This window comes from Rhinoderma darwinii, chromosome 12 (genome assembly GCF_050947455.1).
Source record: "Rhinoderma darwinii isolate aRhiDar2 chromosome 12, aRhiDar2.hap1, whole genome shotgun sequence".
Classification (NCBI taxonomy): Eukaryota; Metazoa; Chordata; class Amphibia; order Anura; family Rhinodermatidae; genus Rhinoderma; species Rhinoderma darwinii.
Window position 1 is genome coordinate 1,689,873 of NC_134698.1, and position 23,755 is coordinate 1,713,627.

Genomic DNA, 23,755 nt, shown 5'->3' on the forward strand with positions numbered 1-23,755 from the left:
TGAGAGGTCATCTAGAGTATAGTGATCAGTACTACACCCGGATCTCCAGTATATAGAGCTAGTGATATCACTGTATACACATCACTGGTGAGAGGTCATCTAGAGTATAGTGATCAGTACTACACCCGGATCTCCAGTATATAGAGCTAGTGATATCACTGTATATACATCACTGGTGAGAGGTCATCTAGAGCATAGTGATCAGTACTACACCCGGATCTCCAGTATATAGAGCTAGTGATATCACTGTATATACATCACTGGTGAGAGGTCATCTAGAGTATAGTGATCAGTACTACACCCGGATCTCCAGTATATAGAGCTAGTGATATCACTGTATATACATCACTGGTGAGAGGTCATCTAGAGTATAGTGATCAGTACTACACCCGGATCTCCAGTATATAGAGCTAGTGATATCACTGTATATACATCACTGGTGAGAGGTGATCTAGAGTATAGTGATCAGTACTACACCCGGATCTCCAGTATATAGAGCTAGTGATATCACTGTATATACATCACTGGTGACAGGTCATCTAGAGTATAGTGATCAGTGCTACACCCGGATCTCCAGTATATAGCGCTAGTGATATCACTGTATATACATCACTGGTGAGAGGTCATCTAGAGTATAGCGATCAGTACTACACCCGGATCTCCAGTATATAGAGCTAGTGATATCACTGTATATACATCACTGGTGAGAGGTCACCTAGAGTATAGTGATCAGTACTACACCCGGATCTCCAGTATATAGAGCTAGTGATATCACTGTATATACATCACTGGTGAGAGGTCATCTAGAGTATAGTGATCAGTACTACACCCGGATCTCCAGTATATAGAGCTAGTGATATCACTGTATATACATCACTGGTGAGAGGTCATCTAGAGTATAGTGATCAGTACTACACCCGGATCTCCTGTATATAGAGCTAGTGATATCACTGTATATACATCACTGGTGAGGGGTCATCTAGAGTATAGTGATCAGTACTACACCCGGATCTCCAGTATATAGAGCTAGTGATATCACTGTATATAAATCACTGGTGAGAGGTCATCTAGAGTATAGTGATCAGTACTACACCCGGATCTCCAGTATATAGTGATATCACTGTATATAAATCACTGGTGGGAGGTCATCTAGAGTATAGTGATCAGTACTACACCCGAATCTCCAGTATATAGAGCTAGTGATATCACTGTATATACATCACTGGTGAGAGGTCTAGAGTATAGTGATCAGTACTACACCCGGATCTCCAGTATATAGAGCTGGTGATATCACTGTATATACATCACTGGTGAGAGGTCATCTAGAGTATAGTGATCAGTGCTACACCCGGATCTCCAGTATATAGAGCTAGTGATATCACTGTATATACATCACTGGTGACAGGTCATCTAGAGTATAGTGATCAGTGCTACACCCGGATCTCCAGTATATAGAGCTAGTGATATCACTGTATATACATCACTGGTGAGAGGTCATCTAGAGTATAGTGATCAGTACTACACCCGGATCTCCAGTATATAGAGCTAGTGATATCACTGTATATACATCACTGGTGAGAGGTCATCTAGAGTATAGTGATCAGTACTACACCCGGATCTCCAGTATATAGAGCTAGTGATATCACTGTATATACATCACTGGTGAGAGGTCATCTAGAGTATAGTGATCAGTACTACACCCAGATTTCCAGTATATAGAGCTGGTGATATCCCTGTATACACATCACTGGTGAGAGGTCATCGAGAGTATAGTGATCAGTACTACACCCGGATCTCCAGTATATAGAGCTAGTGATATCACTGTATATAAATCACTGGTGAGAGATCATCTAGAGTATAGTGATCAGTGCTACACCCGGATCTCCAGTATATAGAGCTAGTGATATCACTGTATATACATCACTGGTGAGAGGTCATCTAGAGTATAGTGATCAGTACTACACCCGGATCTCCAGTATATAGAGCTGGTGATATCACTGTATACACATCACTGGTGAGAGGTCATCTAGAGTATAGTGATCAGTACTACACCCGGATCTCCAGTATATAGATCTAGTGATATCATTGTATATACATCACTGGTGAGAGGTCATCTAGAGTATAGTGATCAGTACTACACCCGGATCCCCAGTATATAGAGCTAGTGCTATAACTGTATATACATCACTGGTGAGAGGTCATCTAGAGTATAGTGATCAGTGCTACACCCGGATCTCCAGTATATAGAGCTAGTGATATCACTGTATATACATCACTGGTGACAGGTCATCTAGAGTATAGTGATCAGTGCTACACCCGGATCTCCAGTATATAGAGCTAGTGATATCACTGTATATACATCACTGGTGAGAGGTCATCTAGAGTATAGTGATCAGTACTACACCCGGATCTCCAGTATATAGAGCTAGTGATATCACTGTATATACATCACTGGTGAGAGGTCATCTAGAGTATAGTGATCAGTACTACACCCGGATCTCCAGTATATAGAGCTAGTGATATCACTGTATATACATCACTGGTGAGAGGTCATCTAGAGTATAGTGATCAGTACTACACCCGGATCTCCAGTATATAGAGCTAGTGATATCACTGTATATACATCACTGGTGAGAGGTCATCTAGAGTATAGTGATCAGTACTACACCCGGATCTCCAGTATATAGAGCTAGTGATATCACTGTATATACATCACTGGTGACAGGTCATCTAGAGTATAGTGATCAGTGCTACACCCGGATCTCCAGTATATAGAGCTAGTGATATCACTGTATATACATCACTGGTGAGAGGTCATCTAGAGTATAGTGATCAGTACTACACCCGGATCTCCAGTATATAGAGCTAGTGATATCACTGTATATACATCACTGGTGAGAGGTCATCTAGAGTATAGTGATCAGTACTACACCCGGATCTCCAGTATATAGAGCTAGTGATATCACTGTATATACATCACTGGTGAGAGGTCATCTAGAGTATAGTGATCAGTACTACACCCAGATTTCCAGTATATAGAGCTGGTGATATCCCTGTATACACATCACTGGTGAGAGGTCATCGAGAGTATAGTGATCAGTACTACACCCGGATCTCCAGTATATAGAGCTAGTGATATCACTGTATATAAATCACTGGTGAGAGATCATCTAGAGTATAGTGATCAGTGCTACACCCGGATCTCCAGTATATAGAGCTAGTGATATCACTGTATATACATCACTGGTGAGAGGTCATCTAGAGTATAGTGATCAGTACTACACCCGGATCTCCAGTATATAGAGCTACTGATATCACTGTATACACATCACTGGTGAGAGGTCACCTAGAGTATAGTGATCAGTACTACACCCGGATCTCCAGTATATAGAGCTAGTGATATCACTGTATATACATCACTGGTGAGAGGTCATCTAGAGTATAGTGATCAGTGCTACACCCGGATCTCCAGTATATAGAGCTAGTGATATCACTGTATATACATCACTGGTGAGAGGTCATCTAGAGTATAGTGATCAGTACTACACCCGGATCTCCAGTATATAGAGCTAGTGATATCACTGTATATACATCACTGGTGAGAGGTCATCTAGAGTATAGTGATCAGTGCTACACCCGGATCTCCAGTATATAGAGCTAGTGATATCACTGTATATACATCACTGGTGAGAGGTCATCTAGAGTATAGTGATCAGTACTACACCCGGATCTCCAGTATATAGAGCTAGTGATATCACTGTATATACATCACTGGTGAGAGGTCATCTAGAGTATAGTGATCAGTACTACACCCGGATCTCCAGTATATAGAGCTAGTGATATCACTGTATATACATCACTGGTGAGAGGTCATCTAGAGTATAGTGATCAGTACTACACCCGGATCTCCAGTATATAGAGCTAGTGATATCACTGTATATACATCACTGGTGAGAGGTCATCTAGAGTATAGCGATCAGTACTACACCCGGATCTCCAGTATATAGAGCTAGTGATATCACTGTATATACATCACTGGTGACAGGTCATCTAGAGTATAGCGATCAGTACTACACCCGGATCTCCAGTATATAGAGCTAGTGATATCACTGTATATACATCACTGGTGAGAGGTCATCTAGAGTATAGTGATCAGTACTACACCCAGATCTCCAGTATATAGAGCTAGTGATATCACTGTATATACATCACTGGTGAGAGGTCATCTAGAGTATAGTGATCAGTACTACACCCGGATCTCCAGTATATAGAGCTAGTGATATCACTGTATATACATCACTGGTGAGAGGTCATCTAGAGTATAGTGATCAGTACTACACCCGGATCTCCAGTATATAGAGCTAGTGATATCACTGTATATACATCACTGGTGAGAGGTCATCTAGAGTATAGTGATCGGTACTACACCCGGATCTCCAGTATATAGAGCTAGTGATATCACTGTATATACATCACTGGTGAGAGGTCATCTAGAGTATAGTGATCGGTACTACACCCGGATCTCCAGTATATAGAGCTAGTGATATCACTGTATATACACATCACTGGTGAGAGGTCATCTAGAGTATAGTGATCAGTACTACACCCGGATCTCCAGTATATAGAGCTAGTGATATCACTGTATATACATCACTGGTGAGAGGTCATCTAGAGTATAGTGATCAGTACTACACCCGGATCTCCAGTATATAGAGCTAGTGATATCACTGTATATACATCACTGGTGAGAGATCATCTAGAGTATAGTGATCAGTACTACACCCGGATCTCCAGTATATAGCGCTAGTGATATCACTGTATATACATCACTGGTGAGAGGTCACCTAGAGTATAGTGATCAGTACTAGACCCGGATCTCCAGTATATAGAGCTAGTGATATCACTGTATATACATCACTGGTGAGAGGTCATCTAGAGTATAGTGATCAGTACTACACCCGGATCTCCAGTATATAGAGCTAGTGATATCACTGTATATACATCACTGGTGAGAGGTCATCTAGAGTATAGTGATCAGTACTACACCCGGATCTCCAGTATATAGAGCTAGTGATATCACTGTATATACATCACTGGTGAGAGGTCACCTAGAGTATAGTGATCAGTACTACACCCGGATCTCCAGTATATAGAGCTAGTGAAATCACTGTATATACATCACTGGTGAGAGGTCATCTAGAGTATAGTGATCAGTACTACACCCGGATCTCCAGTATATAGAGCTAGTGATATCACTGTATATACATCACTGGTGAGAGGTCATCTAGAGTATAGTGATCAGTACTACACCCGGATCTCCAGTATATAGAGCTAGTGATATCATTGTATATACATCACTGGTGAGAGGTCATCTCGAGTATAGTGAATAGTACTACACCCGGATCTCCAGTATATAGAGCCAGTGATATCACTGTATATACATCACTGGTGAGAGGTCACCTAGAGCATAGTGATCAGTACTACACCCGGATCTCCAGTATATAGAGCTAGTGATATCACTGTATATACATCACTGGTGAGAGGTCATCTAGAGTATAGTGATCAGTACTACACCCGGATCTCCAGTATATAGAGCTAGTGATATCACTGTATATACATCACTGGTGAGAGGTCACCTAGAGTATAGTGATCAGTACTACACCCGGATCTCCAGTATATAGAGCTAGTGATATCACTGTATATACATCACTGGTGAGAGGTCACCTAGAGTATAGTGATCAGTACTACACCCGGATCTCCAGTATATAGCGCTAGTGATATCACTGTATATACATCACTGGTGAGAGGTCATCTAGAGTATAGTGATCAGTACTACACCCGGATCTCCAGTATATAGAGCTAGTGATATCATTGTATATACATCACTGGTGAGAGGTCATCTCGAGTATAGTGAATAGTACTACACCCGGATCTCCAGTATATAGAGCCAGTGATATCACTGTATATACATCACTGGTGAGAGGTCACCTAGAGCATAGTGATCAGTACTACACCCGGATCTCCAGTATATAGAGCTAGTGATATCACTGTATATACATCACTGGTGAGAGGTCATCTAGAGTATAGTGATCAGTACTACACCCGGATCTCCAGTATATAGAGCTAGTGATATCACTGTATATACATCACTGGTGAGAGGTCACCTAGAGTATAGTGATCAGTACTACACCCGGATCTCCAGTATATAGAGCTGGTGATATCACTGTATATACATCACTGGTGAGAGGTCATCTAGAGTATAGTGATCAGTACTACACCCGGATCTCCAGTATATAGCGCTAGTGATATCACTGTATAGACATCACTGGTGAGAGGTCATCTAGAGTATAGTGATCAGTACTACACCCGAATCTCCGGTATATAGAGCTGGTGATATCACTGTATATACATCACTGGTGAGAGGTCATCTAGAGTATAGTGATCAGTACTACACCCAGATCTCCAGTATATAGAGCTAGTGATATCACTGTATATACATCACTGGTGAGAGGTCATCTAGAGTATAGTGATCAGTACTACACCCAGATCTCCAGTATATAGAGCTAGTGATATCACTGTATATACATCACTGGTGAGAGGTCATCTAGAGTATAGTGATCAGTACTACACCCAGATCTCCAGTATATAGAGCTAGTGATATCACTGTATATACATCACTGATGAGAGGTCATCTAGAGTATAGTGATCAGTACTACACCCGGATCTCCAGTATATAGAGCTAGTGATATCACTGTATATACATCACTGGTGAGAGGTCATCTAGAGTATAGTGATCAGTACTACACCCGGATCTCCAGTATATAGAGCTAGTGATATCACTGTATATACATCACTGGTGAGAGGTCATCTAGAGTATAGTGATCGGTACTACACCCGGATCTCCAGTATATAGAGCTAGTGATATCACTGTATATACATCACTGGTGAGAGGTCATCTAGAGTATAGTGATCAGTACTACACCCGGATCTCCAGTATATAGAGCTAGTGATATCACTGTATATACATCACTGGTGAGAGGTCATCTAGAGTATAGTGATCAGTACTACACCCGGATCTCCAGTATATAGAGCTAGTGATATCACTGTATATACACATCACTGGTGAGAGGTCATCTAGAGTATAGTGATCAGTACTACACCCGGATCTCCAGTATATAGAGCTAGTGATATCACTGTATATACATCACTGGTGAGAGGTCATCTAGAGTATAGTGATCGGTACTACACCCGGGTCTCCAGTATATAGAGCTGGTGATATCACTGTATATACATCACTGGTGAGAGGTCATCTAGAGTATAGTGATCAGTACTACACCCGGATCTCCAGTATATAGAGCTAGTGATATCACTGTATATACACATCACTGGTGAGAGGTCATCTAGAGTATAGTGATCAGTACTACACCCGAATCTCCGGTATATAGAGCTGGTGATATCACTGTATATACATCACTGGTGAGAGGTCATCTAGAGTATAGTGATCAGTACTACACCCGAATCTCCGGTATATAGAGCTGGTGATATCACTGTATATACATCACTGGTGAGAGATCATCTAGAGTATAGTGATCAGTACTACACCCGGATCTCCAGTATATAGAGCTAGTGATATCACTGTATATACATCACTGGTGAGAGGTCATCTAGAGTATAGTGATCAGTACTACACCCAGATCTCCAGTATATAGAGCTAGTGATATCACTGTATATACATCACTGGTGAGAGGTCATCTAGAGTATAGTGATCAGTACTACACCCGGATCTCCAGTATATAGGGCTAGTGATATCACTGTATATACATCACTGGTGAGAGGTCATCTAGAGTATAGTGATCAGTACTACACCCGGATCTCCAGTATATAGAGCTAGTGATATCACTGTTTATACATCACTGGTGAGAGGTCATCTAGAGCATAGTGATCAGTACTACACCCGGATCTCCAGTATATAGAGCTAGTGATATCACTGTTTATACATCACTGGTGAGAGGTCATCTAGAGCATAGTGATCAGTACTACACCCGGATCTCCAGTATATAGAGCTAGTGATATCACTGTATATACATCACTGGTGAGAGGTCATCTAGAGTATAGTGATCAGTACTACACCCGGATCTCCAGTATATAGAGCTAGTGATATCACTGTATATACATCACTGGTGAGAGGTCATCTAGAGTATAGCGATCAGTACTACACCCGGATCTCCAGTATATAGAGCTAGTGATATCACTGTATATACATCACTGGTGACAGGTCATCTAGAGTATAGCGATCAGTACTACACCCGGATTTCCAGTATATAGAGCTAGTGATATCACTGTATATACATCACTGGTGAGAGGTCATCTAGAGTATAGTGATCAGTGCTACACCCGGATCTCCAGTATATAGAGCTAGTGATATCACTGTATAGACATCACTGGTGAGAGGTCATCTAGAGTATAGTGATCGGTACTACACCCGGATCTCCAGTATATAGAGCTAGTGATATCACTGTATATACATCACTGGTGAGAGGTCATCTAGAGTATAGTGATCGGTACTACACCTGGATCTCCAGTATATAGAGCTAGTGATATCACTGTATATACATCACTGGTGAGAGGTCATCTAGAGTATAGTGATCGGTACTACACCCGGATCTCCAGTATATAGAGCTAGTGATATCACTGTATATACATCACTGGTGAGAGGTCACCTAGAGTATAGTGATCAGTACTACACCCGGATCTCCAGTATATAGAGCTAGTGATATCACTGTATATACATCACTGGTGAGAGGTCACCTAGAGTATAGTGATCAGTACTACACCCGGATCTCCGGTATATAGAGCTAGTGATATCACTGTATATACATCACTGGTGAGAGGTCACCTAGAGTATAGTGATCAGTACTAGACCCGGATCTCCAGTATATAGAGCTAGTGATATCACTGTATATACATCACTGGTGAGAGGTCACCTAGAGTATAGTGATCAGTACTACACCCGGATCTCCAGTATATAGAGCTAGTGACATCACTGTATATACATCACTGGTGAGAGGTCATCTAGAGTATAGTGATCAGTACTACACCCGGATCTCCAGTATATAGAGCTAGTGATATCACTGTATATACATCACTGGTGAGAGGTCATCTAGAGTATAGTGATCAGTACTACACCCGGATCTCCAGTATATAGCGCTAGTGATATCACTGTATATACATCACTGGTGAGAGGTCACCTAGAGTATAGTGATCAGTACTAGACCCGGATCTCCAGTATATAGAGCTAGTGATATCACTGTATATACATCACTGGTGAGAGGTCACCTAGAGTATAGTGATCAGTACTACACCCGGATCTCCAGTATATAGAGCTGGTGATATCACTGTATATACATCACTGGTGAGAGGTCATCTAGAGTATAGTGATCAGTACTACACCCGGATCTCCGGTATATAGCGCTAGTGATATCACTGTATAGACATCACTGGTGAGAGGTCATCTAGAGTATAGTGATCAGTACTACACCCGAATCTCCGGTATATAGAGCTGGTGATATCACTGTATATACATCACTGGTGAGAGGTCATCTAGAGTATAGTGATCAGTACTACACCCGGATCTCCAGTATATAGAGCTAGTGATATCACTGTTTATACATCACTGGTGAGAGGTCACCTAGAGTATAGTGATCAGTACTACACCCGGATCTCCAGTATATAGAGCTAGTGATATCACTGTATATACATCACTGGTGAGAGGTCATCTAGAGTATAGTGATCAGTACTACACCCGGATCTCCAGTATATAGAGCTAGTGATATCACTGTATATACATCACTGGTGAGAGGTCATCTAGAGTATAGTGATCAGTACTACACCCGGATCTCCGGTATATAGAGCTAGTGATATCACTGTATATACATCACTGGTGAGAGGTCATCTAGAGTATAGTGATCAGTACTACACCCGAATCTCCGGTATATAGAGCTAGTGATATCACTGTATATACATCACTGGTGAGAGGTCATCTAGAGTATAGTGATCAGTACTACACCCGGATCTCCAGTATATAGAGCTAGTGATATCACTGTTTATACATCACTGGTGAGAGGTCATCTAGAGCATAGTGATCAGTACTACACCCGGATCTCCAGTATATAGAGCTAGTGATATCACTGTATATACATCACTGGTGAGAGGTCATCTAGAGTATAGTGATCAGTACTACACCCGGATCTCCAGTATATAGAGCTAGTGATATCACTGTTTATACATCACTGGTGAGAGGTCATCTAGAGCATAGTGATCAGTACTACACCCGGATCTCCAGTATATAGAGCTAGTGATATCACTGTATATACATCACTGGTGAGAGGTCATCTAGAGTATAGTGATCAGTACTACACCCGGATCTCCAGTATATAGAGCTAGTGATATCACTGTATATACATAACTGGTGAGAGGTCATCTAGAGTATAATGATCAGTACTACACCCGGATCTCCAGTATATAGAGCTAGTGATATCACTGTATATACATCACTGGTGAGAGGTCATCTAGAGTATAGTGATCAGTACTACACCCGGATCTCCAGTATATAGAGCTAGTGATATCACTGTATATACATCACTGGTGAGAGGTCATCTAGAGTATAGTGATCAGTACTACACCCGGATCTCCAGTATATAGGGCTAGTGATATCACTGTATATACATCACTGGTGAGAGGTCATCTAGAGTATAGTGATCAGTACTACACCCGGATCTCCAGTATATAGAGCTAGTGATATCACTGTATATACATCACTGGTGAGAGGTCATCTAGAGTATAGTGATCAGTACTACACCCGGATCTCCAGTATATAGAGCTAGTGATATCACTGTATATACATCACTGGTGAGAGGTCATCTAGAGTATAGTGATCAGTACTACACCCGGATCTCCAGTATATAGAGCTAGTGATATCACTGTATATACATCACTGGTGAGAGGTCATCTAGAGTATAGTGATCAGTACTACACCCGAATCTCCGGTATATAGAGCTGGTGATATCACTGTATATACATCACTGGTGAGAGGTCATCTAGAGTATAGTGATCAGTACTACACCCAGATCTCCAGTATATAGAGCTAGTGATATCACTGTATATACATCACTGGTGAGAGGTCATCTAGAGTATAGCGATCAGTACTACACCCGGATCTCCAGTATATAGAGCTAGTGATATCACTGTATATACATCACTGGTGACAGGTCATCTAGAGTATAGCGATCAGTACTACACCCGGATTTCCAGTATATAGAGCTAGTGATATCACTGTATATACATCACTGGTGAGAGGTCATCTAGAGTATAGTGATCAGTGCTACACCCGGATCTCCAGTATATAGAGCTAGTGATATCACTGTATAGACATCACTGGTGAGAGGTCATCTAGAGTATAGTGATCGGTACTACACCCGGATCTCCAGTATATAGAGCTAGTGATATCACTGTATATACATCACTGGTGAGAGGTCATCTAGAGTATAGTGATCGGTACTACACCTGGATCTCCAGTATATAGAGCTAGTGATATCACTGTATATACATCACTGGTGAGAGGTCATCTAGAGTATAGTGATCGGTACTACACCCGGATCTCCAGTATATAGAGCTAGTGATATCACTGTATATACACATCACTGGTGAGAGGTCATCTAGAGTATAGTGATCAGTACTACACCCGGATCTCCAGTATATAGAGCTAGTGATATCACTGTATATACATCACTGGTGAGAGGTCATCTAGAGTATAGTGATCAGTACTACACCCGGATCTCCAGTATATAGAGCTAGTGATATCACTGTATATACATCACTGGTGAGAGGTCATCTAGAGTATAGTGATCAGTACTACACCCGGATCTCCAGTATATAGCGCTAGTGATATCACTGTATATACATCACTGGTGAGAGGTCACCTAGAGTATAGTGATCAGTACTAGACCCGGATCTCCAGTATATAGAGCTAGTGATATCACTGTATATACATCACTGGTGAGAGGTCACCTAGAGTATAGTGATCAGTACTACACCCGGATCTCCGGTATATAGAGCTGGTGATATCACTGTATATACATCACTGGTGAGAGGTCATCTAGAGTATAGTGATCAGTACTACACCCAGATCTCCAGTATATAGAGCTAGTGATATCACTGTATATACATCACTGGTGAGAGGTCATCTAGAGTATAGTGATCAGAACTACACCCGGATCTCCAGTATATAGGGCTAGTGATATCACTGTATATACATCACTGGTGAGAGGTCATCTAGAGTATAGTGATCAGTACTACACCCGGATCTCCAGTATATAGAGCTAGTGATATCACTGTTTATACATCACTGGTGAGAGGTCATCTAGAGCATAGTGATCAGTACTACACCCGGATCTCCAGTATATAGAGCTAGTGATATCACTGTTTATACATCACTGGTGAGAGGTCATCTAGAGCATAGTGATCAGTACTACACCCGGATCTCCAGTATATAGAGCTAGTGATATCACTGTATATACATCACTGGTGAGAGGTCATCTAGAGTATAGTGATCAGTACTACACCCGGATCTCCAGTATATAGAGCTAGTGATATCACTGTATATACATCACTGGTGAGAGGTCATCTAGAGTATAGCGATCAGTACTACACCCGGATCTCCAGTATATAGAGCTAGTGATATCACTGTATATACATCACTGGTGACAGGTCATCTAGAGTATAGCGATCAGTACTACACCCGGATTTCCAGTATATAGAGCTAGTGATATCACTGTATATACATCACTGGTGAGAGGTCATCTAGAGTATAGTGATCAGTGCTACACCCGGATCTCCAGTATATAGAGCTAGTGATATCACTGTATAGACATCACTGGTGAGAGGTCATCTAGAGTATAGTGATCGGTACTACACCCGGATCTCCAGTATATAGAGCTAGTGATATCACTGTATATACATCACTGGTGAGAGGTCATCTAGAGTATAGTGATCGGTACTACACCTGGATCTCCAGTATATAGAGCTAGTGATATCACTGTATATACATCACTGGTGAGAGGTCATCTAGAGTATAGTGATCGGTACTACACCCGGATCTCCAGTATATAGAGCTAGTGATATCACTGTATATACACATCACTGGTGAGAGGTCATCTAGAGTATAGTGATCAGTACTACACCCGGATCTCCAGTATATAGAGCTAGTGATATCACTGTATATACATCACTGGTGAGAGGTCATCTAGAGTATAGTGATCAGTACTACACCCGGATCTCCAGTATATAGCGCTAGTGATATCACTGTATATACATCACTGGTGAGAGGTCACCTAGAGTATAGTGATCAGTACTAGACCCGGATCTCCAGTATATAGAGCTAGTGATATCACTGTATATACATCACTGGTGAGAGGTCACCTAGAGTATAGTGATCAGTACTACACCCGGATCTCCAGTATATAGAGCTGGTGATATCACTGTATATACATCACTGGTGAGAGGTCATCTAGAGTATAGTGATCAGTACTACACCCGGATCTCCGGTATATAGCGCTAGTGATATCACTGTATAGACATCACTGGTGAGAGGTCATCTAGAGTATAGTGATCAGTACTACACCCGAATCTCCGGTATATAGAGCTGGTGATATCACTGTATATACATCACTGGTGAGAGGTCATCTAGAGTATAGTGATCAGTACTACACCCGGATCTCCAGTATATAGAGCTAGTGATATCACTGTTTATACATCACTGGTGAGAGGTCACCTAGAGTATAGTGATCAGTACTACACCCGGATCTCCAGTATATAGAGCTAGTGATATCACTGTATATACATCACTGGTGAGAGGTCATCTAGAGTATAGTGATCAGTACTACACCCGGATCTCCAGTATATAGAGCTAGTGATATCACTGTATATACATCACTGGTGAGAGGTCATCTAGAGTATAGTGATCAGTACTACACCCGGATCTCCGGTATATAGAGCTAGTGATATCACTGTATATACATCACTGGTGAGAGGTCATCTAGAGTATAGTGATCAGTACTACACCCGAATCTCCGGTATATAGAGCTAGTGATATCACTGTATATACATCACTGGTGAGAGGTCATCTAGAGTATAGTGATCAGTACTACACCCAGATCTCCAGTATATAGAGCTAGTGATATCACTGTATATACATCACTGGTGAGAGGTCACCTAGAGTATAGTGATCAGTATTACACCCGGATCTCCAGTATATAGAGCTAGTGATATCACTGTATGTACATCACTGGTGAGAGGTCATCTAGAGTATAGTGATCAGTACTACACCCGGATCTCCAGTATATAGAGCTAGTGATATTACTGTATATACATCACTGGTGAGAGGTCATCTAGAGTATAGTGATCAGTACTACACCCGGATCTCCAGTATATAGAGCTAGTGATATCACTGTATATACATCACTGGTGAGAGGTCATCTAGAGTATAGTGATCAGTACTACACCCGGATCTCCAGTATATAGCGCTAGTGATATCACTGTATATACATCACTGGTGAGAGGTCATCTAGAGTATAGTGATCAGTACTACACCCGGATCTCCAGTATATAGAGCTAGTGATATCACTGTTTATACATCACTGGTGAGAGGTCATCTAGAGCATAGTGATCAGTACTACACCCGGATCTCCAGTATATAGAGCTAGTGATATCACTGTATATACATCACTGGTGAGAGGTCATCTAGAGTATAGTGATCAGTACTACACCCGGATCTCCAGTATATAGAGCTAGTGATATCACTGTATATACATCACTGGTGAGAGGTCATCTAGAGTATAGCGATCAGTACTACACCCGGATCTCCAGTATATAGAGCTAGTGATATCACTGTATATACATCACTGGTGACAGGTCATCTAGAGTATAGCGATCAGTACTACACCCGGATCTCCAGTATATAGAGCTAGTGATATCACTGTATATACATCACTGGTGACAGGTCATCTAGAGTATAGCGATCAGTACTACACCCGGATCTCCAGTATATAGAGCTAGTGATATCACTGTATATACATCACTGGTGAGAGGTCATCTAGAGTATAGTGATCAGTGCTACACCCGGATCTCCAGTATATAGAGCTAGTGATATCACTGTATAGACATCACTGGTGAGAGGTCATCTAGAGTATAGTGATCAGTACTACACCCGGATCTCCAGTATATAGAGCTAGTGATATCACTGTATATACATCACTGGTGAGAGGTCATCTAGAGTATAGTGATCGGTACTACACCTGGATCTCCAGTATATAGAGCTAGTGATATCACTGTATATACATCACTGGTGAGAGGTCATCTAGAGTATAGTGATCGGTACTACACCCGGATCTCCAGTATATAGAGCTAGTGATATCACTGTATATACACATCACTGGTGAGAGGTTATCTAGAGTATAGTGATCAGTACTACACCCGGATCTCCAGTATATAGAGCTAGTGATATCACTGTATATACATCACTGGTGAGAGGTCATCTAGAGTATAGTGATCAGTACTACACCCGGATCTCCAGTATATAGCGCTAGTGATATCACTGTATATACATCACTGGTGAGAGGTCACCTAGAGTATAGTGATCAGTACTAGACCCGGATCTCCAGTATATAGAGCTAGTGATATCACTGTATATACATCACTGGTGAGAGGTCACCTAGAGTATAGTGATCAGTACTACACCCGGATCTCCAGTATATAGAGCTGGTGATATCACTGTATATACATCACTGGTGAGAGGTCATCTAGAGTATAGTGATCAGTACTACACCCGGATCTCCAGTATATAGCGCTAGTGATATCACTGTATAGACATCACTGGTGAGAGGTCATCTAGAGTATAGTGATCAGTACTACACCCGAATCTCCGGTATATAGAGCTGGTGATATCACTGTATATACATCACTGGTGAGAGGTCATCTAGAGTATAGTGATCAGTACTACACCCGGATCTCCAGTATATAGCGCTAGTGATATCACTGTATAGACATCACTGGTGAGAGGTCATCTAGAGTATAGTGATCAGTACTACACCCGAATCTCCGGTATATAGAGCTAGTGATATCACTGTATATACATCACTGGTGAGAGGTCATCTAGAGTATAGTGATCAGTACTACACCCGGATCTCCAGTATATAGAGCTAGTGATATCACTGTATATACATCACTGGTGAGAGGTCACCTAGAGTATAGTGATCAGTACTACACCCGGATCTCCAGTATATAGGGCTAGTGATATCACTGTATATACATCACTGGTGAGAGGTCATCTAGAGTATAGTGATCAGTACTACACCCGGATCTCCAGTATATAGAGCTAGTGATATCACTGTATATACATCACTGGTGAGAGGTCATCTAGAGTATAGTGATCAGTACTACACCCGGATCTCCAGTATGTAGAGCTAGTGATATCACTGTATATACATCACTGGTGAGAGGTCATCTAGAGTATAGTGATCAGTACTACACCCGGATCTCCAGTATATAGAGCTAGTGATATCACTGTTTATACATCACTGGTGAGAGGTCATCTAGAGCATAGTGATCAGTACTACACCCGGATCTCCAGTATATAGAGCTAGTGATATCACTGTATATACATCACTGGTGAGAGGTCATCTAGAGTATAGTGATCAGTACTACACCCGGATCTCCAGTATATAGAGCTAGTGATATCACTGTTTATACATCACTGGTGAGAGGTCATCTAGAGCATAGTGATCAGTACTACACCCGGATCTCCAGTATATAGAGCTAGTGATATCACTGTATATACATCACTGGTGAGAGGTCATCTAGAGTATAGTGATCAGTACTACACCCGGATCTCCAGTATATAGAGCTAGTGATATCACTGTATATACATAACTGGTGAGAGGTCATCTAGAGTATAATGATCAGTACTACACCCGGATCTCCAGTATATAGAGCTAGTGATATCACTGTATATACATCACTGGTGAGAGGTCATCTAGAGTATAGTGATCAGTACTACACCCGGATCTCCAGTATATAGAGCTAGTGATATCACTGTATATACATCACTGGTGAGAGGTCATCTAGAGTATAGTGATCAGTACTACACCCGGATCTCCAGTATATAGAGCTAGTGATATCACTGTATATACATCACTGGTGAGAGGTCATCTAGAGTATAGTGATCAGTACTACACCCGGATCTCCAGTATATAGAGCTAGTGATATCACTGTATATACATCACTGGTGAGAGGTCATCTAGAGTATAGTGATCAGTACTACACCCGAATCTCCGGTATATAGAGCTAGTGATATCACTGTATATACATCACTGGTGAGAGGTCATCTAGAGTATAGTGATCAGTACTACACCCAGATCTCCAGTATATAGAGCTAGTGATATCACTGTATATACATCACTGGTGAGAGGTCACCTAGAGTATAGTGATCAGTACTACACCCGGATCTCCAGTATATAGAGCTAGTGATATCACTGTATATACATCACTGGTGAGAGGTCATCTAGAGTATAGTGATCAGTACTACACCCGGATCTCCAGTATATAGAGCTAGTGATATCACTGTATATACATCACTGGTGACAGGTCATCTAGAGTATAGTGATCAGTACTACACCCGGATCTCCAGTATATAGAGCTAGTGATATCACTGTATATACATCACTGGTGAGAGGTCATCTAGAGTATAGTGCCATGCCATTACGGCTGAAATTACGGTGCGGTTTTCTCCTGAAAACAGCCTCGTAATTTCAGCCGTTACGGACGCTGCCATGTGAACATACCCTAAGGCTATGTTCACACAGAGTTTTTTACAGGAGGAATTTGAGCGCCGCGGCCATAAAACACCGCAAAATACGCTTTCTCTGCCTCCCAATGAAGTCAATGGGAGGTCAGAGGCGTAAACACGCGAAGATAAGGCATGTCGCTTCTTTTTCCTGCGAGGCAGTTTTACCGCTCGCGGGAAAAAGACGCCTCCGATTAAAATCAATGGGAGGCATTTTCGGGCCGTTTTTGACGAGTTTTGCAACGCGGTTTCCGCGTCAAAAAACTCTGTGTGAACATAGCCTAAGTGTCGCTAAATGCAGTCCGGCGGCTCAGTTAGCAGCGTTTGGCAGACAGACGTCAAGATTGGGCAGCCCCTCTTTAGATCGTGCCACACTGCCCTCTGTAGATGCTGCCACACTGCCCTCTGTAGATGCTGCCATAGTGCCCTCTGTAGATGCTGCCACAGTGCCCTCTACAGATACTACCACAGTGCCCTCTTTAGATACTGCCACAGTGCCCTCTGTAGATACTGCCACAGTGCCCTCTCTAGATACTGCCAGTGCCCTATCTAGATAATGCCACAGTGCCCTCTAGATAATGCCAGTGCCTTCTAGATAATGCCACAGTGCCCTCTCTAGATAATGCCAGTGACATCTGCAGATAATTCCACAGTGCCCTCTGTAGATGCTGCCACAGTGCCCTCTGCAGATAATGCCACAGACACCCTTTGTAGATAGTGCCACAGACACCCCCAGTAGATTGCTCCATTTGGGCTCCCTCTAGGAGTGGAATCCCCAGCCAGAGCGTTGCAAACACGGTCAATACACAGTGATGTCAGGGGACCCCCCTGGACCGGAATGTGATGTCAGGGGCAACCCCAGAGCCGGTGTCCCAGAGCAGAGCACTAGTATAGGCTCTGCTCCGGGGAAGCCACTGACATTAGTGAGTGTCCATATATGGACAGTGAAGTAGGGGCTTGCCCAGAGCTGGAGTCCCGGAGCAGAGCCGCTTCTAGCACCCTGCCTGGGGATTCCAGAGATGTCTGAGGCAACCCCAGAGCTGGAGTCCCGGGCAGAGCGCTATTAGCTGCTCCTGACATCACTGTCCAGCTCTGGGGAAGGCCCAGACATTGCGTGTCCATATATGGACAGTGATGTCAGGGAATTCCACAGAGTCCCGGAGCAGGGCCTATACTAGCACTCTACCCGGGACTCCGCTCTGGTGAAGACCCGGACAAAACTGTCCATATATGGACAGCGATGTCAGGGAATTCCACAGGGTCCCGGAACAGAGCCTATACTAGTGCTCTGCCCGGGACTCCGCTCTGGGGAAGACACTGACAAAACTGTCCATATATGGACAGCGATATCAGGGAATTCCACAAAGTTCCGGGGCAGAGCCTATACTTGCAGCTCTGTGCCCCGCGGGCCGCAGATGACAGCCTCAGGGGCCGCATGCGGCCCACGTGCTTGAGACCCCCGATCTAGAGTATAGTGATCAGTACTAGACCCGGATCTCCAGTATATATGTATCACTGGTGGGAGGTCACTTAGTGATCAGTACTACACCACTAATGAATAATTTAGACCATTTCCATTCCAATAATAGACAGAGTCGCGTATTTTTAAGTAATAATACTTTAATAAAATTAAGTTCTTAATGTCAATTCAGCACATTTAATACATTAACCCTTCCCTTCTTTGTTTTCTACAACTTGTGCAACATCATGTATGCTTTAACTATCTGCTTTAAAAAAAAAAAAAAAATAAAAAAAAAAAAAATATGAAAACATAAAATGAAGACATCCAAAAAAATCAGGACTACGTCTACGTTCTGCAAACGGCTCATGTGTTCTTAAGATTGGATATGGTGGATAGTCGTCCAGCCAAATTCTCATAACTCAATGAATTTATAGGTAATGTTCGGGACGTCTCAGTGGTATAGAGACCCCCAGTGATTTCATGGGTGGCATGTCATTAAAACTATAGATATTCAAAAGTTTAATCAAAAGTGTAGAGAAGAAGAGTGGTCCTCAAGTCATGCCCAGAACTTAAGAGACACAATAGTAAAATCACACAACTCCACATATACTATGTATTAGTCGTAGAAGAGAACCGGTTATGGAATCATTGGATGTCCACCGTGGGTGCATTACGGGACCCACCATCGGAAGTTAGAAATTCATGGGTTTGTTCAGGTGCCCATACAGGTGCCTTTTTTTTTTTTTTTTAGTTAATTCCATTCCTTCCGAAAGAAAATGAAAAACGAGGCGGAAGAACAAGACTATATCATCTTAAATTTTTTTGTTTCCATAAGATATAAAACCAGCGCTGTATATAATTTTATGCATATACTTTGAACCCTGCCCCCTTTTCTCTTTCCATTCGTATATTTTTTTCATGAAATGTATTTAAAAAGGAAAAATGTAAAAAGAATATAAAGTGCATGAAGTGTGATTATATCTCTCAAGACAGAATTTCATTCAGTTTTGTTCAAGTAAAAAAAAAAATAACAAAAAACAGCAGGGTCGATATATCATGTTGTACCCAACCGTAAACAGAATGAGGTAAAAAAAAATATATCTAACAAAAACGGGATTATGGACGCGTGATAAGACACCAGCGAGCCATCTATAGTATTAAATAGTCAACCTGGTTTGTATTATTTTCTATATAATTTTTTGAATTTTTTGAATATTTTTTAAAAAATTCTTATTTTTTTTCCTATGGTTTCCATTTTCCGCCTATACATTTTGGCTCAGATTGCTTATGGTTTCCTGGGCCCGAAATGTTAAAGCTATTTGCAAAAACGTTATGGGACAAGCGTGGACGTACACATCTACTAGCTTGACCTCTCTTTTTCCCGATATAATAAGTGCTATAGTAGGAATATTTTATTTTATTTTTTTTTAGTTTACAATGTGAAACACAAAATCTAAAAATAAAAGACCATTTTTTTTTTTTTTTGCAGAGGAATTAAGTTAGAACTTTACAAAAAAAAAAAAGAAACATTTTTGGTTTTAAAGTGTAAAATAAAAAAATCTGAACTTGTAAGGGGCGAGGAGGGGGAAACAATATTTGGACTTTAACCCCTGAACATACAAGTTTAAATATCAACCACACATAAAAAAAAAAAATATTTATAAGTCCTTCAACAAAATGTAAGAAAAAAAAAAAAACTTTCATTTCTGGAGGGACTTGTCCCCCCTGAAATATTTGGGGGTCTAAAATAACCCCATAATCCACATTTGGCTACACGTTTGCTAGCAATTCTCTCCTTTAGTGCACAGTTTATTGCTGGGCTGTTGTCTTTGTTTAAGGTTACAAACAGCGTCGCAGAGTAAAACTCAAATAAAATAATTGAATTTTTACCTAAAATGTATATACATGAGATCTATTATTTAAGACAATCCTTACATTTTGGTAACCTGGATAAGATACAAAAAAAATCTGAAAAAATAAAATAAAAAAAAAATACACAAATTTCATTGTAATTTTACCACTTCTTTTTTGACCCCTCTCTTTTTAGAGGACGGAAGAACCAATTGATCTTATAATTCTCTGTAAGGTTTAAGCCTAATGCCCCATGCACACGACCGTTGCGCCACCCGATAGTCTTCACGGACCCATTCACTTTAGCGGGTGAATCGGGTCCGTGAAAAAATGGTCCGAGTCTCCGATCCGAGGAACGATAGGATATGTCCTATCTTTCCTCGGATCACTGACGGGACTCGGGCGGCGCACACGGCCGTGTGTCTGAGGCGTGATACCTCGCCATGACCTCTGAGGACAAGAAGGTCAGTCAAAAAGGGTTAAAACTCTAAAGGGTTTTATAACCCCCAAGTCTCTACAGCTGCACATCGGAGGTTGGGTTTGATCAATTCCGTGTGTATGTTTTTGGAATAAAAGGTCCCTCATGCCTTCAGAATAAAACTTTTTGGATTAGTCCTATAGCTCCATTAGGATGAAGTCTATCTAAAGAAATTTCTAAAAAGTTCTCGAGTCTCAGGATGGGTCCGAAAGGAGCAGCTGAGAAACGAGTGCCAATGTCATCTAATACGTGGTCAATTCTGGAGGCAAACGGTGCCCCATATGTTATTGGCCCATCTATCATTTCAGTAACGTATCAGGTGGACGATATTTGACTATTTCTGTTACTTATAGAGCGCTTTGACCAGGTTTACTATGAATGAGATTTTTTCAAAAAGATTCTCCAATTTATGGCACAGAGTTAGTCATGTGACTCCTATACCCACCACTTGTGACGGATTACTAGCAGATATTACGGGGCAAATATCTTCTTCTCGATCCATTTTTGATAACTTAGATAGAAGTCAATTTCACTTGCAAATGTTAAAACATTTGTGGGTCTAGGCTTATACTTGGGATTTATGGCTACTATGTCCAGCTGTTTTTAGTCGTGGTGAAATATAATAAAAAATAAAATGAAAAATGGCACCCAGTCCAATTTTGGCCAACTCTATTACACAAAGCCTTCACCCTATGGGATTGTATAGATTGTGAGCCGAGAACGTCTGGGGAGAGGTGGTCTTCCACAGGTAATACTGAACCAAAAAAAATAAAAAATACCAAGGCCGGGGTCTCACACACATATTGATGCCGTTTTTCGAGCCAAAGCCAGAAGTAGATCCAAGAGAAAATTAAAAGGTATAAAGAAAAGAGTGATAGATCTCCTTTCTTTTGTGTCCGCTCCTGGGAGTGGCTTAAAAAAACAAAAACATTAAAAAAAACTGCACCAAAACGGTGTGAAATCTGATCTTTTTGACACAACCATTCTCAATTCTATCCAAGGCAGAGACGAAAACCTCTACAGATACTTTTCCTAGCGGACCAAATCAAACTGTGGAACAGTCACCCCTCAGGATGGGATATTCCTCCTCAGCAGAAAAAAAAATAATAAAAAATATATATATATAAAAATATATATAAAAAACCCCAAAAACAAACAAAACAAAAAACACACAAAATGTGGACTTCCAGAACCGTTAAAGCAACAAAATTTTTGCTGGTCTACCCCCCAAAAAATGAAGCGTACGATGAACTACCTAAGTCACTGTATAAGCTTCTAAAACCCCCAGCTACAATATATTGCATGTACATCACTAAAACAGCACGCGGTGTATTAAAGCCCCTCTGACGCTGGTGGGTCAAACACTTCCTCCTCAATGGCTCGCCGGCCGGTGGGCCCGCTGCTTGGCAGCGCTCATCAGGCCCACTTTACTAAATGAACCCAAACCATTTTGGAAAGTTGTAATTAGGCATGAAGGCGTTAATTGTTCAATACTCTCTAAAACACAATGATGTGATAAAATCACAAGACAAAGGCAATAATCGCTAAATTCTTCAATTGACAGCAAAAATGTTTTCGGCACACAAAAAATTTTTTACTTTTATTTTATTAAAAAAAGAAAAATACTTAAAGTTTAAAATCTGGCTACAAAAAGTTTTAAATTTTTTTTTTTTTTCCTGTCTACATATCTATGATTCGAAAGCTTAAGGATTACTTTATCATAAAATAAAATCCTTTCTTTTAATAAATTACCCAATAAAAAGTATTTTTTTTTCTTCTTCAGCGCGTGTCCTGCTTACATTTATTAAAATAGATTATTAAATTATAAAGAAATGATCTAATTTTTAAGCAGTGTCAATATTTTTATTTTTTTTTGCCTCTATTTTTATTTCTTTTTTTACATTTTAACTTTTTGATTTAAAAACGAAATAGTTACAGATCTATTAACAGTCACGTCTTCCTCGCGGGTCACAAATAGAATTTTAAATAATTAAAAAATAATCAAAAAAAATTTAAAAAAAAAAAAGATAATAAAATTCTCTCCCCTCCAAACTTTTTTTATTTTTAA

The 23,755-nt window shown here is 41.0% G+C and overlaps 1 protein-coding gene across 1 annotated transcript in view; it reads left to right on the forward strand.

Moving 5' to 3' along the window:
* Positions 1 to 23,755, forward strand: part of KLHDC9 (kelch domain containing 9) — a 101,881-nt gene that overhangs the window by 29,737 nt on the left and 48,389 nt on the right. The gene's annotated exons all lie outside the window — the stretch shown is intronic.